The sequence below is a fragment of the Bactrocera neohumeralis genome, chromosome 4 (genome assembly GCF_024586455.1).
Source record: "Bactrocera neohumeralis isolate Rockhampton chromosome 4, APGP_CSIRO_Bneo_wtdbg2-racon-allhic-juicebox.fasta_v2, whole genome shotgun sequence".
Classification (NCBI taxonomy): domain Eukaryota; kingdom Metazoa; phylum Arthropoda; class Insecta; order Diptera; family Tephritidae; genus Bactrocera; species Bactrocera neohumeralis.
Window position 1 is genome coordinate 28,759,433 of NC_065921.1, and position 13,157 is coordinate 28,772,589.

The 13,157-nt window shown below is 29.6% G+C and overlaps 1 protein-coding gene across 1 annotated transcript in view; it reads right to left on the bottom strand.

Annotated features, from left to right (window-relative positions):
- The window catches only part of LOC126754998 (nose resistant to fluoxetine protein 6-like), a 48,725-nt gene extending 36,989 nt beyond the window's left edge, over nt 1-11,736 (bottom strand). The window contains exon 1 of the mRNA XM_050467250.1: nt 10,503-11,736. The gene's annotated coding sequence lies outside the window, so the exon portion shown is untranslated. The remainder of the gene's footprint in view (nt 1-10,502) is intronic.
- Between the last annotated feature and the right edge of the window lie 1,421 nt (nt 11,737-13,157).

Below are 13,157 nucleotides of genomic sequence, written 5' to 3' on the forward strand. Positions count from 1 at the left end.
CTGGCTAGGTCTTGTCGACCGAATGGATGAAAACACTCAAGATCCGAGACGCAGTAGTCGCCGGGGGAAGCAGCGGAAGACCTGCACTGCGTTGGAAAGACCAGATGAAAAAGAACCTGGCTAAACTTGGAATCTTCAATTGGCACCAAACAGCGAATAGGAAGAACGTGCTGTTGAAAATTCGGCTAAAACCGCGCAAGCGGAGTCTACGCCAATAAAGAAGAAGAGGAAGTTGGGTAATAATAACAAAAAATCTGTGTACTAGGGGTGACCTGAATCTCCATATCGGATAAAATTGAAAACACACTTGGAATTTTGGAGTAGAACCGTCTGCCGATTGGGAAAATGTAACACCGAAGTCTGCAATTTATTTAGTTCTCTTTTTTGTAAGACTAGATTTATATAAAAGAAAGACTCTGATTGTCTGTGTCTCGCAGTCACACACAGACAATCAGAGTCCCAGAGTAAAACACAGGAGTAACAAGTTAATTTTGCCGCAATCGTATGAGTTCTCACTGAACACGGTCCAATAGTCATTCATGCGGTACGGCTAAAAATCTTGTCGGACGTCAGTTATCAAAGTTGTATAGAGGAGGATGAGATGGAGGCATCCAGACACTTTTTACTTCATTGTCCAGTCTTTTCAAGAGCGAGGTTGAAACATCTCGACAGTCTTTCCTTCGGCGAACCAGAATAAATAGCAAAAACTGAGGTGTCTTAACAAGTTTGCGATAGGCTCAAGGCGCTTTGTTAATTTGTGAGGGCTTGTGAGCAAATGTACAGAAATTTTCGAACTTACAACGGATCGACGTTCCAAGCTGTGGAAGTCAGATCCTTGTTAACCCTTAACCTAAACTAAACTTTCTATTAGGGTACTAGATTGAGGATGAATTAATGTTTTGTACAAGTCTTGGAACGATTTTTGACACTGAAGGTACAGGTTGTCTATTCGTTGATTCCCACAAAAGTCGGGTCTATGTAACCAGAATGAATCTGGATTTTTAAACGGCCAAAGATGGTGCACTCGGCAGTATACCTCAAAGTTATTTGGAGAACATTTTCTGTCAATCTTCTTTGCTTTCGAAAGTCAAAGTGAAGAAGTACTTTGCGCGGGACACCCTAAAGTACGCCCAAAGTTTTCAGTCAACTTAACATGTGTTTACTCGCTGCAATGACATAACCAAATGAACAGAAGAAGAACGGTATTGCAACAAAATATTACAGCAATTAGCAGTAAAGTTTTCGTTTTTGATTACATTGTACCAAGTCAGGCCAAAACGTGGTCGTTCAATTAACACGTGGTTTTGCAGGTGCTGTGAGATACACACACACCTATGTACATATGTATATATTTATTTATATTTATATTTGCCTTCGTGAAAATTTTTAAAGCATCCAATTCGATATTTATATTTTTGTACTTACAAGCCCCAAAAGGGTATAGGAAGAAAACTTCGAAATCCATAATTTAGGTGCATTGGTCTCCATAACCATACAAAAATAAAAACAAAATATGTAGAGTGTCTACGAAAATCGCTGACTGACCAAAAAAGAAGTAATTAAAATGTAAAGCATATTGTGAGAAGACACACAAACACACTTACGTCGCGACATACGAGTATACTTTCAGGGCACGTAGAAATATGTATAGTATATTTAGATAACTATGTATGGATATACGAGCACTTATAAGCACCTGTGACGTCTACTCGGGTTTCGTCATAAGAATGTCTGAACACTGTCTATCCAATACGCCAAAAAGCAAATAAGTCAAACAACTCTCCGTTGACACTTTGAATTTTTGATTTGAAATAGTATAAAAATCACGGATATAGATTAGATTCACTCTAATTTCTATACCCTACAAGCTGAGATACAAGAGTATAATGGAATTGTACAGCTAGCGGTAGTTTCTAGAAGCATAAACCGTGAGAGATTGATTTGGAGTCATATGTCTTATCTAAGGTGGTTTTCAAAGGTATGGAATTTGTTAAAGGGACAGCTGTCAAACCAGCTGTCAAAGTAGGCACATACATTTGACAGTTACTCGTATGTGCAATTTGCCTGTCAATTGCCACCTCATAGCGCTTCTTAACACAACCTTTTTAGGGGAGTACATCAAATCCTTGTGAGAAGTATCAATAACTAGACGTAAACCATAAGGTCGTCAACGCGAAAAAGTGGAAAAAGATAGTAATAAGACTCAGTTGTATTGGTCAAATGTCAAAATTCTCAACAATGTAAGTTAAAATTGATATATCTTGATAAAACCATATAGACTTATGTAAGGTGGAATTTCGAAGGTATGGAATTGCCTAGAAGGACATCTGTCAAACCAACTGTCAAAGTAAGTACGCGCATTTGACAATATTATGACCAGTAGTTCAAGTACGTCAAATCTATGGATGAACTAGTTACATCTGCTTAGTTCGAAATCAATAGTCGGCACATTTTAAGCGAGATAAGTTTCGAAAAAGCGGAACATGATAGTCGTAAGACTTAGCTTTGACGATATGATACTTTGCTAACGCCTTATTCTTTTGGTTTATATTTCAAATGGTCCGCATCGTACTAATTCTTCGAAAATATAAATGATGTTTGAACTCTGTGGCCGGGAATATCATACTCTATATAGAAAAAACAGGAAAAGTGAAATTTAATGTTAAGGATGACTTAAAAGACATATATAGCAGTTATCTGTGTAAAACTTTTCTGGTTTCTCGGCGAAAAACTGCGACAAGCAATTTTCACAAGCTTCACTTAAAGCCAACTTTACTCCATTAAGGGAAATGTGCATTGACCGAAACAAATGTTAGTCCGATGGTGCAAGGTCAGGGCTATATGGTGTATGCATCAAAACTTCCCAGCCAAGCTCTCCCAGTTTTTGTCGAGTCACCAAAGATGTGTGTGGTCTAGCGTTGTCTTGATGGAGGACGAAGCCCTTTCTGTTAATTAGTTCTGGCCGTTTTTTTCGATTGCTTGCTTGAATCTTATCAGTTGTTGACAATAAAATACATAATCAATCGTTCAATCAGGCTGGAGCAACTTATAGTGGATGATTCCTTTCCAATCCCACCAAACACTCAGCATAAGCTTTCGAGGTGTCAATCTTGCTTTACAACCATTTGTTGAGCTTCACCACGCTTGGACCATGATCTTTTTCGCACATTATTATCGTATTTGATCCACTTTTCGTCTCCTGTTACCATTCGCTTCAGAAATGGTTCGATTTCATTTCGTTTCAGCAAAGAATCGCAGATGTTAATTCGGTCCATTAAATTTTTCACAGACAATTCATGTGGTACCCAAACATAGAGCTTCTTTTTGTAGCCAGCCTTTTTTAAATTGTTCAAAACCGTTTGATTATTAATATTAAATTACTTAGCGATGTCATGGCTGCTTATGTGATGGTCCTGGTCAATGTTTTCCATAATATAATCGACTTTTTCAACGATAGATCGACCGGAGCGAGCTGCATCTTTCACATCGAACTGATACAACATCGTCTCCGCAAAATTCAAAAAATTCATTGGTGGCTTGTGTGGCATTCTTCCTTTTTTATACAACAATTTCAAAATATAGCGAATTTCTTCATTATTTTCACTCATTTTTGAATAGCTGTAACTTTATTCAACTTCCCCTAATTTTTTTAAATTCCCCTAAATTTTCTTTTAGTTAAATAAAGCTTAAGATCTCACCTTTCAAACACTATATGGTAAGATACAATGTGATTGGTAGCACTGGAGATATACGACTGCAAAGACATCGATTCACAAACTACGAAAATACTTTTTCGACTACCCCATATATGGATTGGTTTTATCGGAGCCCAATTTAGATAATTAAGATCATCGAGATATTCTAGTAGATAAGTTTAAAAATAATAACGGGAATATGATATAACGAATTGATGGTCGGTCGTTTAGGGACCGGTACTCCAAATGAAATAATTTCTTTTCATATAACTTTACATTATTATAATTCAGTATAGAAGTATAGTGGCAGTATAGAAGATATCTCAAAAAGTTTGCTAAGAATAATCTGTTACGATATCAGGTATAGAAGAAATCGGTTCAAATATTTCTCTAGGCCTTTATGCCTTATATTATAGATATCGGCGCTCCATCTGATTGGCTTTAAAATGTACACAGATATGGATCAGACAGCCATATACCTCAACGAAATTCGATGGAAATACTTCCATTATGATAATATGACTTCGTACCAAAATCGGTTGAAATCGTTTCATATATTCTTCTAAACCCATTTGGAGATAAAGTTATTGTCTATAATTTTCAATTTTAAGTTTCATATTCCAGATTTGAGGTTAATTATTTTATTACAATTAAATTGAAGTTCTAACCAGCTACTTAAGCACTCTACATCGTTCGCGCTGGGCATGCACAAATCTGGTTTTGAGTACTCCGGTTATTACCGTCTGACTGTTGAACTCAGAATGAACTGTTTACTTCAATTATGTACGAGTACATATACCGTTTGAGAAGTTAAATATTGAGTATACTAAGTGGCTTTAAATATAAAGGAATAAAAATTGGTTTCTATTTGTCGCCGATAAGCATAGCAAAGTACGGCGTAGGCATTAGGAAGGGTCCACTTGCATAGATAAATATTAAATAAATAAAAATAAATGAGAAATTAAAAAAAAATACAAAAAAAATGTTTGCTATGATGGTATCTACACAAATGTATGTTGTTATTGTTAGTAGACTTTGAGTTTGACCTTGAAAAACATGAAAAAATTACATATCGTCTTTTAAAATGCAAAATAACGTAACATCAATCTTCATAAGTTTACAGGCGAAGGAAAAACGATATAATAGAAACCACTCATATTGAAAAAAAAATTGGGTTTTAATTATAAAAAGGTTATATATTGGTTATATCGGAGAGCGAAAGCTTGAAATTTTACGATATTAAGATCGTAAGCAATAAAAACCAATTTCGATTTTTTCGCTGATACATTGTTGACGATATAATATTTTCTATGTACGTGTGTATACAGATCTTTCAAAATTTATATTAAAGCACAAATGATCATAAAATGCGATGTTATCACTTGTACTCGTATCTCTTCATTTTCAATCAAATATTTACTTTAGTGAATTTAAAAATTTTTTTTGCCTAAAAATTCTTTGATTTCCTTCTTATTGTAAACTGTTAATTAGAGTCTCGCCCTAATGTAACCACCAAGGGCGCATAAGTGTTAAACACATTAAAAATTTATTTTCACTAATTGCAAACCCAATAAGTGTTTCCTACACATTTCTTTAAGGAATGCAATTAGGTAATGTTTAAAGAAGCGCAGGAAAAGTGAATTAGAAACGATTAGTCGGCGCTAAAGCTTGGGAATACATATTAGTTTAAGTACATATGTATACTAAAGAGTGTTTTTTAGACATGCAGTTTTCAAGAAGAAAAGGGCATTTAACTTAATGTTATGGCCAATAATTTAGCTTTATTATAAAGATAAGGGTTTGCCATTATGTTTTAAAAATGGTTTCGGCATATACATTTTAGCCGAAAGTTTAAAAAATATTTCAAAATTAAATATTTTTTAAAAATTAAAAAAAAAAATAATTAAAAAGTTGTATATAAAATTAAAAAAAAAATGAAAAGTATTAAGGTCAAAACAAAAAAATTGGTAAAAAAATTTAATTTAAAATTAAATAAAATTATAAAATAATGTTATATAAAATTGAAAACAATTAAAAAATAATAATAATTAAAAAATTTTATATAAAACTCAAAAAAAGAAACTTCAAAAAAGAAATAGTTAAGAAATTTATATAAACTTTTTCTTAATTTTTAAAAATATTTCACTTTGAAATTTTTTTTAAATATTTTATTAACATTTTTTTTTAATTTTTGAATATTTTATTAACATTTTTTTTAAACTTTAGTAAAATATTTTTAAAAATTTTCAAAATTAAATATTTTCAAAAAATTAAGAAAAAATTTGTATAAATATAAAATTAAAAAAAGAAATAATTAAAAAAATTATATAATTTTTTTTAATTTTTTAAAAATATTTAATTTTGAAAATTTTTTAAAATATTTTATTAACATTTTTTTTTAATTTTTTTTAATGTTTTATTAAAAAATTTTTAATTTTATAAAATTTAAAAAGGAAATTATAGAAAATGTATATAAAATTTTTCTTGATTTTTCAAAAATATTTAATTTTCAAATATTTTATTAACATTTAAAAAAAAATTTTTTTTAATATTTTATTAAAATTTTTTTTTTAAATTAAATAAAAATTTTATATAAAATTCAAAAAGGAAATAATTAAAAAATTTATATTAAAATTTTCTTAATTTTTTAAAAATATTTAATTTTGAAAATTTTTTACATATTTTATTAACATTTTTTTTTACTTTTTTTTAATATTTTATTAAAAAAATTTTAATTTTCTAAAATTTAAAAAAGAAACTATAGAAAATGTATATAAAATTTTTCTTAATTTTTCAAAAATATTTAATTTTCAAATAATTTATTAACATTTTTTAAAAATTTTTTTTTTAATTTTTATTAAAAAATTTTTTAAATAAAATAAAAATTTTACATAAAATTCAAAAAGGAAATGATTAAAAAATTTATATTAAAATTTTCTTAATTTTTTAAAAATATTTGATTTCGAAATATTTAATTATCTTTTTTTAATTTTTTTTTAAATATTTTATTAAAATTTTTTTTTAATTTCAATAAAATATTTAAAAAAATTTTCAAAATTAAATATTTTCAAAAAACTAAGAAAAAATTTGTATAAATTTTTTTAAAATTTCGTTTTAAATTTTATATAAAATTTTTTTGATTATTTTTTTTTTTTAATTAGTTGCAAATTTTATATAAATTTTTTTAATTGTTTAAAAAAATGTTACTAAAATTTATTCAATATACTATTAATTATTTTTCTTAATATTGAAAAATAAACTTTTTCTGCTTGTGAAATTTCAAACTCGTAAGTTGTTTTAAGTAAGATTTTCGAGATTGCAAAATAAAAAAAAATATTGAAATGTATTTTTGCTGCTAGACCAAATTATATAAAAAGTAGATACAATGTAAAGTTTATTGCTATATTCTCAGTTCAAAGTCAATTTTAGATTACATTTTCTTTGTATTTTTTTTTTGCTTTAGATTTTCCATTTTATTTGCGTCAATCGTGACACGAAGCGCGTGCGGCCGTTATCAATGGTGATTTATAAAAACAAATTAGAATTTAATCATTTAATATTTTTTATTGCATTAATTGAACGTAGTCAGCAAAAATCAGAAATTAAATGCAATTTTATTTTCTCTTATTTTATTTTTATACCCTTGCAACATGTTGCTACAGAATATTATTGTTTTGTTCACCTAACGATTGTACGAATCACCTAAAACTAATCGAGATAGATAGAGGCTTATACCTGTACATATACATATGTACAAACAAATAATCAGAATGATAAGACGAGTTCAAATCTGAGTGAATGTCCGTCCGATGGATGTAATCAGAAGATAACCGGTATGAAAATTGGACGATGGGCGTGGCACCGCCCAGGTTTTGGTGAAATCGAATGCGGGACTTGTCAGACCGAATTCGACTAAATTTAGTACGTGGCATTCTTCTCATACTCCTATGTCACAGTGCAAAAATGAGGAAAATCGGACTACAACCACGCCTACCTCCCCAAATAGCACAATCAAGTAGCAATTAATATAACATGATAATATTTCGCACGAATTATTGTTTGTTGTATGCCATCCTATGTTCAAAAATTGCTGTTCAAGCCCCGGTAGCTACCAAATATATGGACCCCGGATCCATAGTTGACTTTTGACCGAAAATATCGGTCAGTGTGTGAGTTATATAATTGAAATTCAGACATAATCGGGTCAATACTGCCTTGAGTTCCCATATGCCTAATACAAAGATTTTCGAACTTTTTCGAATATGTCGCTCAGTGTATGAGTTTTATAGAGTATATAGTATGTATATCTAAAATTGCTTGGATTCCGATCCTCTGGTACATCTTAAAGCTATTTCCCTGGTTTTGATTCCTGCAAGTTGAAAGAGTATAAAATATTCACTTGCACCCGAACTTAGCCCTTTCTTACTGGTTTTTAATTTAGTTTCGCTAATATTTATTATTTGTTTGCATTTTCGCTGCTAGACCAAATTATATAAAAAGTAGATACAATGTAATGTTTATTGCTAAATTCTCAGTTCAAAGTCAGTTTAAGATTACATTTTGTTTGCATTTTTTTGTGGTTTGCGGTAACACTTTCTACCAAATATGGTCGATATCGATTGAATATGTACTGAGTTATAGGTTTTGACCGAATCATCGTACTATTTTGACCCCGGTTCTTATAAAGTTTTCTTGTATGTTCATTTTTACTCAAGTTACCGCTTGCACATATGGACAGACGGACGAACAGACATCCGGATTTAAACTCGTCTCGTAAACCTGTTCATTTAAATATATGATAGTAAATAACCCTATATCTACCTCGATTCGTTTTAGGTGATACAAACAACCATTAGGTCAATAAGACTATTATACTCTGTAGCAACATGTTGCAAGAGTATAATAAAATGAAAAAAAAATATATTTATATGCATATGCTGTTAAATATTGAAATTTTATGTAAATATTCTCTTAGTATACTGCTTATTATTTTCCCAACCAAAAAAAAAAATTTTAAATTATAATGAAAAAAATATTTTCTAAATTTTAATACTTTTTTTAACTTTAAATAAAATATTTAAGGAAAATATATTTAAATATTGAAATTTTATTTAAATATTTTTGTTTTAACTTTTATTGCTTATTATTTTCCCAAATAAAATATAATAATAATAAAGAAAAAATATAAAAATATTTTTAAAAATATTGAAATTTTGGGTAAATATTTGTATAATACTTTTATTACTCATTATTAAAATAAATTTAAAAAAATACTTTTTTAAATATTGAAAAATATGTAAATTTTTTTTTTACTTTTATTGCTTAATATTTTCCCAAACATTTAGTTTTTCTTCGAACGCTTTTATTATTTTAGAATTATTATAAATATATGCAAAAATACATATACAATATTTGTAATTTTTAAATATATATTTTTATTAAATATTTCCTTAATAATAATCTAAAAACAACAATAAAAAAAGGAATAATTATTTACAAATGTTAAAACAAAATTATTTATGATTATAAATATTAAAATTAAATATTTTTATAAATATTTTAAAAAATATTTATTATTAAAAAATACTTTTATGAATATTTTAATCTTATTTATTATTATAAAAGTATTTTTTTAATATTCATAATATTTTTTTTAATATTTATAAATAATTATTATACATTTTTTATTGCTGCTTATACAAATTAAAAATATACATATATTACAATAAAAAAAAAAATAAAAAACAAATATTTTTATGAATAATCAAAAATTATTTATAAATATTTTTTTATTGTCGCGTATTATTCATAAGTTTTATTGCTCTTTAGTTTTCTTCACATTAACTTTTTATTTCAGTTGCTCAATATTTTATTATATATACATTATAATGTTTTATTGTAAATAATTTATTAGATTTTAAAATTATAATACAAATTTTTCAACAATTTGGTGAGTATAATAAATATTGTCCAATGAAATATAAAATATTTTATTAAGTTGCAAAAATAAAATAATATAAAATTCAATGTATTGAAAAATAAAACACATTTTTTTTTAAATAAATAAATTTTTTTTTTTAAATTTCTTTAATTTGTATTTTGTATTAATAAAATATTTATTTTATCTCTTTATTAAAACTTATTATGTATAAAAATTTATTATATAATAAAATGTATATTTCATTAATATTTATATTTTATGAAAAATGAAAAAATATGTTTTTTTTTATAAAAATTGTTTCATTTTTATTTTTTTGTGAAGCCTTTTTATTAATATGTTTCTTTTTCCTTTATTAAAAATAATTACTTATAAAAAAAGATCGTTATTAATTAAAATTTATACTTTATTAATATTTATATTTTATTAAAATTGTTTTTCTTCAGTTGCACTGTGCTTGAATTTATATTTCTCGAGTATTATTATAAATTTAGCAACAATCATTAGGAAATTAATTTTCTTTTAACCAAAATTAAAAAATATTTTTTTATAAATTTTTATGAATATTGTTTAATTTGTATTTGCTATTTTTTTGTTTAGCTATTAAATTTTATTATTTATTAAAACTTAAAAATTGTTTAATATTTATTACTTGTATTAATATTTACATTTTATTAATTTTTATTATTTTTATTAAAATTCATATTTTTTAATATTTACTATTTTGATTAAATTCATTTTGTCCTTCAATTTACACTTCTCGAGTATTATTAAACATTTAGCAACAATCATTAGCAGTATTTTATACATTTCTTAAATATTAATTATAAAACTAAAATAATATTTTTGTTTTAAATTTTGAAACTTACTTTATATTTACAAACGTTGTCCGTCCACTGCTGCTAGCTAAAATGCATCCAAGCAGCAAATTCGGCAGCAGTTGTTTTTCAAAAACTATTTAAATTAAAACAAAACTGTGCCAGCACTTGATAAATTAATTTTCAATTTTTTTTGGATTTTTTTAATTAATTTAAATTTTTTAAGTAATTTAAGAATTTTCAATTTGTTTTGAAAATTTTCAATCAAGTTTCAAATTATGACAAATAGCTGCTAAATCACTTTCTTACAACACGCTGTAGTTAAAAGGATTTCAATTTCCTTCGCTTTCTTCGCACAGTGGCGCTCAAACTGTTTGCCGCTTAACGTTTGGCAAGAACTAGGCAGCAGGCGTTCGCTTTGCGCACTGAAAGACTGTTTGGCCGAAAAGTTCTTCGTCAATAGCGGTACATTTTGTTATATATACCACATAAATATATATATAGCATGTATATAGGGTATATACCTCTTATATACTTGCGTTTATATCACTTATATACTTGTGCATACGTACAAGTGTTTAATACTCCCGAATATTAGCGCAATTGATGAGACATTCCGGTGTCTTTTTGGTCTTTCCCAAACATACGTCGCCGCGGCACTCTGTCCGCCTGCACTGTTCGTAATTTATTTATTTAGTTTTTATTTATTTGCACTTTTTTCTACTTTTTTCCCCGTAGTTATCGATTAAGCAATGCAGCGCTTCAGCATTTCATTGTGCGCTCATTTAAATAAATATTTATTCACTTATCATTGCTGATGTGCTTGCTTGTGTTGCGTTAAAGCCGTTTTGACAGTTGCTGTTATTGTCACTATCGCTGTTGTTGTTGTTGTTGTTGTTGTTACTATTATGACAATTACCATTTACTTTGCCACAAATTAACGCATACGAAATAGTTGGTCACTAAGCAGAGTCGGCTTATTGTTGTTTTTGTTATTGCTATTTGTTGTTTTTGTAATTATTACATAGGTATAACTTTTTAGTTGTTGTCTTTGGCCTTCAAACGTTGGACATACTAATGCATTGCATATTTTGACTTCTTTCACTACCCAAAAATATACCGAAATATTTTTTTTTGTACCTTTTCTACAACAACCACACTGAATTCCGAGCACTTTTATTTTCTTTTCGCACGTACAAAAAGCCAACGACTTTTTTTGTAATTTTTTTCACTTTTTGATTTTATTATTTCTTCATTGACTGGTATTTCGAGCGCGTACCGCGTACCGTGAGTTATTCCGTGCAAATGCTGCGCACTGTCGTTGCGCTCAAACTTTTATAAAGTTTCGGTCTTCCATCGGCGCCGTGTCGCTGCGTCGCCGCGTAGGGAGTAATAAGCAGGGCGTTGCGTGCGCAATTAAAAAAGGTCTCCGCGTCAAGATCCGCAACTCCGACTTTGCATGTGTCGAGACTTTGGCATCAATACATACTACAACACGCTCAAAACACATGTGTGTGGAGCACTTGCCGACTCGCTGGTACCGTCCTCGCTTGCTCGCGCGCTCGTTTGTTCGCTTCGCTCCGCTCCACACAGCACAGCTTCTGCTCGGCTTTGACCCATCGTAGGGCACTTGTCGTCGCAGCTATCACACAGCTCATGCTCATGCGTTGAAAAAGCTGAAAATTTCGATCTGCATTCAATCATACGCCGATTGACCACATTTCAATTGTAGCTGCTCACAGCTGACCCGGAGCTGGGCTCCATCGTATTTCGAGCTCTCAACTGGACGGCGTTTGCGTTTTTCGTTTTGTTTGTTTTGTTTGTGTAACACCGATTTGTGTGCAGCGATTTAGTAGTTTTCGAACGCTTGATTTTCGGCAGCGCGTTCGGCCTTTTGTTTACCCACGAGCGTGGAATGGCATTAAGCAGGAGAAGAGCAGCAAGCTGCAGCAGCACCATCAGTCGGCAGCATAATTACAATTGCTCGTATAGGTAGTATGTATGTATGTATGTATATGTGTTAAACATGCGTCAGTGAAGAGTTACGTCGCATGCGTTTCCATCGCATTTGGGTGATTTATTTCTGGTAACGATTGATCGCCCTAAGCCTCAGAGTTGCTAACGCAGCTGTAGGCGAAGACGCTGAGCATTGATTACCATCTTTTGGTACACGCTTTATGGATATATTCTGATAATAGTGTAGACGCACTAGCATCCGGAATTTTAAATGCGCCATCTATTTCTTCGTCTCGCAAATCCCCACATTCTGAAAACAGAGTTATGAACTTCGGTTTTTATGTCCACAGCTTAAAATTGCAGCAAGCTTGAAAAAGCAAACATCCTTGGCCTGCGACCAGATCGTGAAACTATCATTTTATTGAAATAAACTTTTCTTTATAAATAAATGAATGGTCACACAGGTCAAGGAATTAAACTTTTTTTGTTGGGGAGGTTTATCAGTTCTGTGGTTTATGTTGATTAGTCCATGATCACTGATCAGTTGAATACATCATCCATCTTGAGATCCAGGATTCGGTATTAGATAATATTCGACCTAATAGACCATGTCCAGCAGGCACTTAAGGAAATATAGCAGCCGTAACTGAGAGTGTATACAAAGACCATGGAGAGTCGATTCGGCGCCGTTCACAGCAACTCGGCTTGACGTATGGAACGACTTGGCGCATTTCACGTCGAGATCTAAAA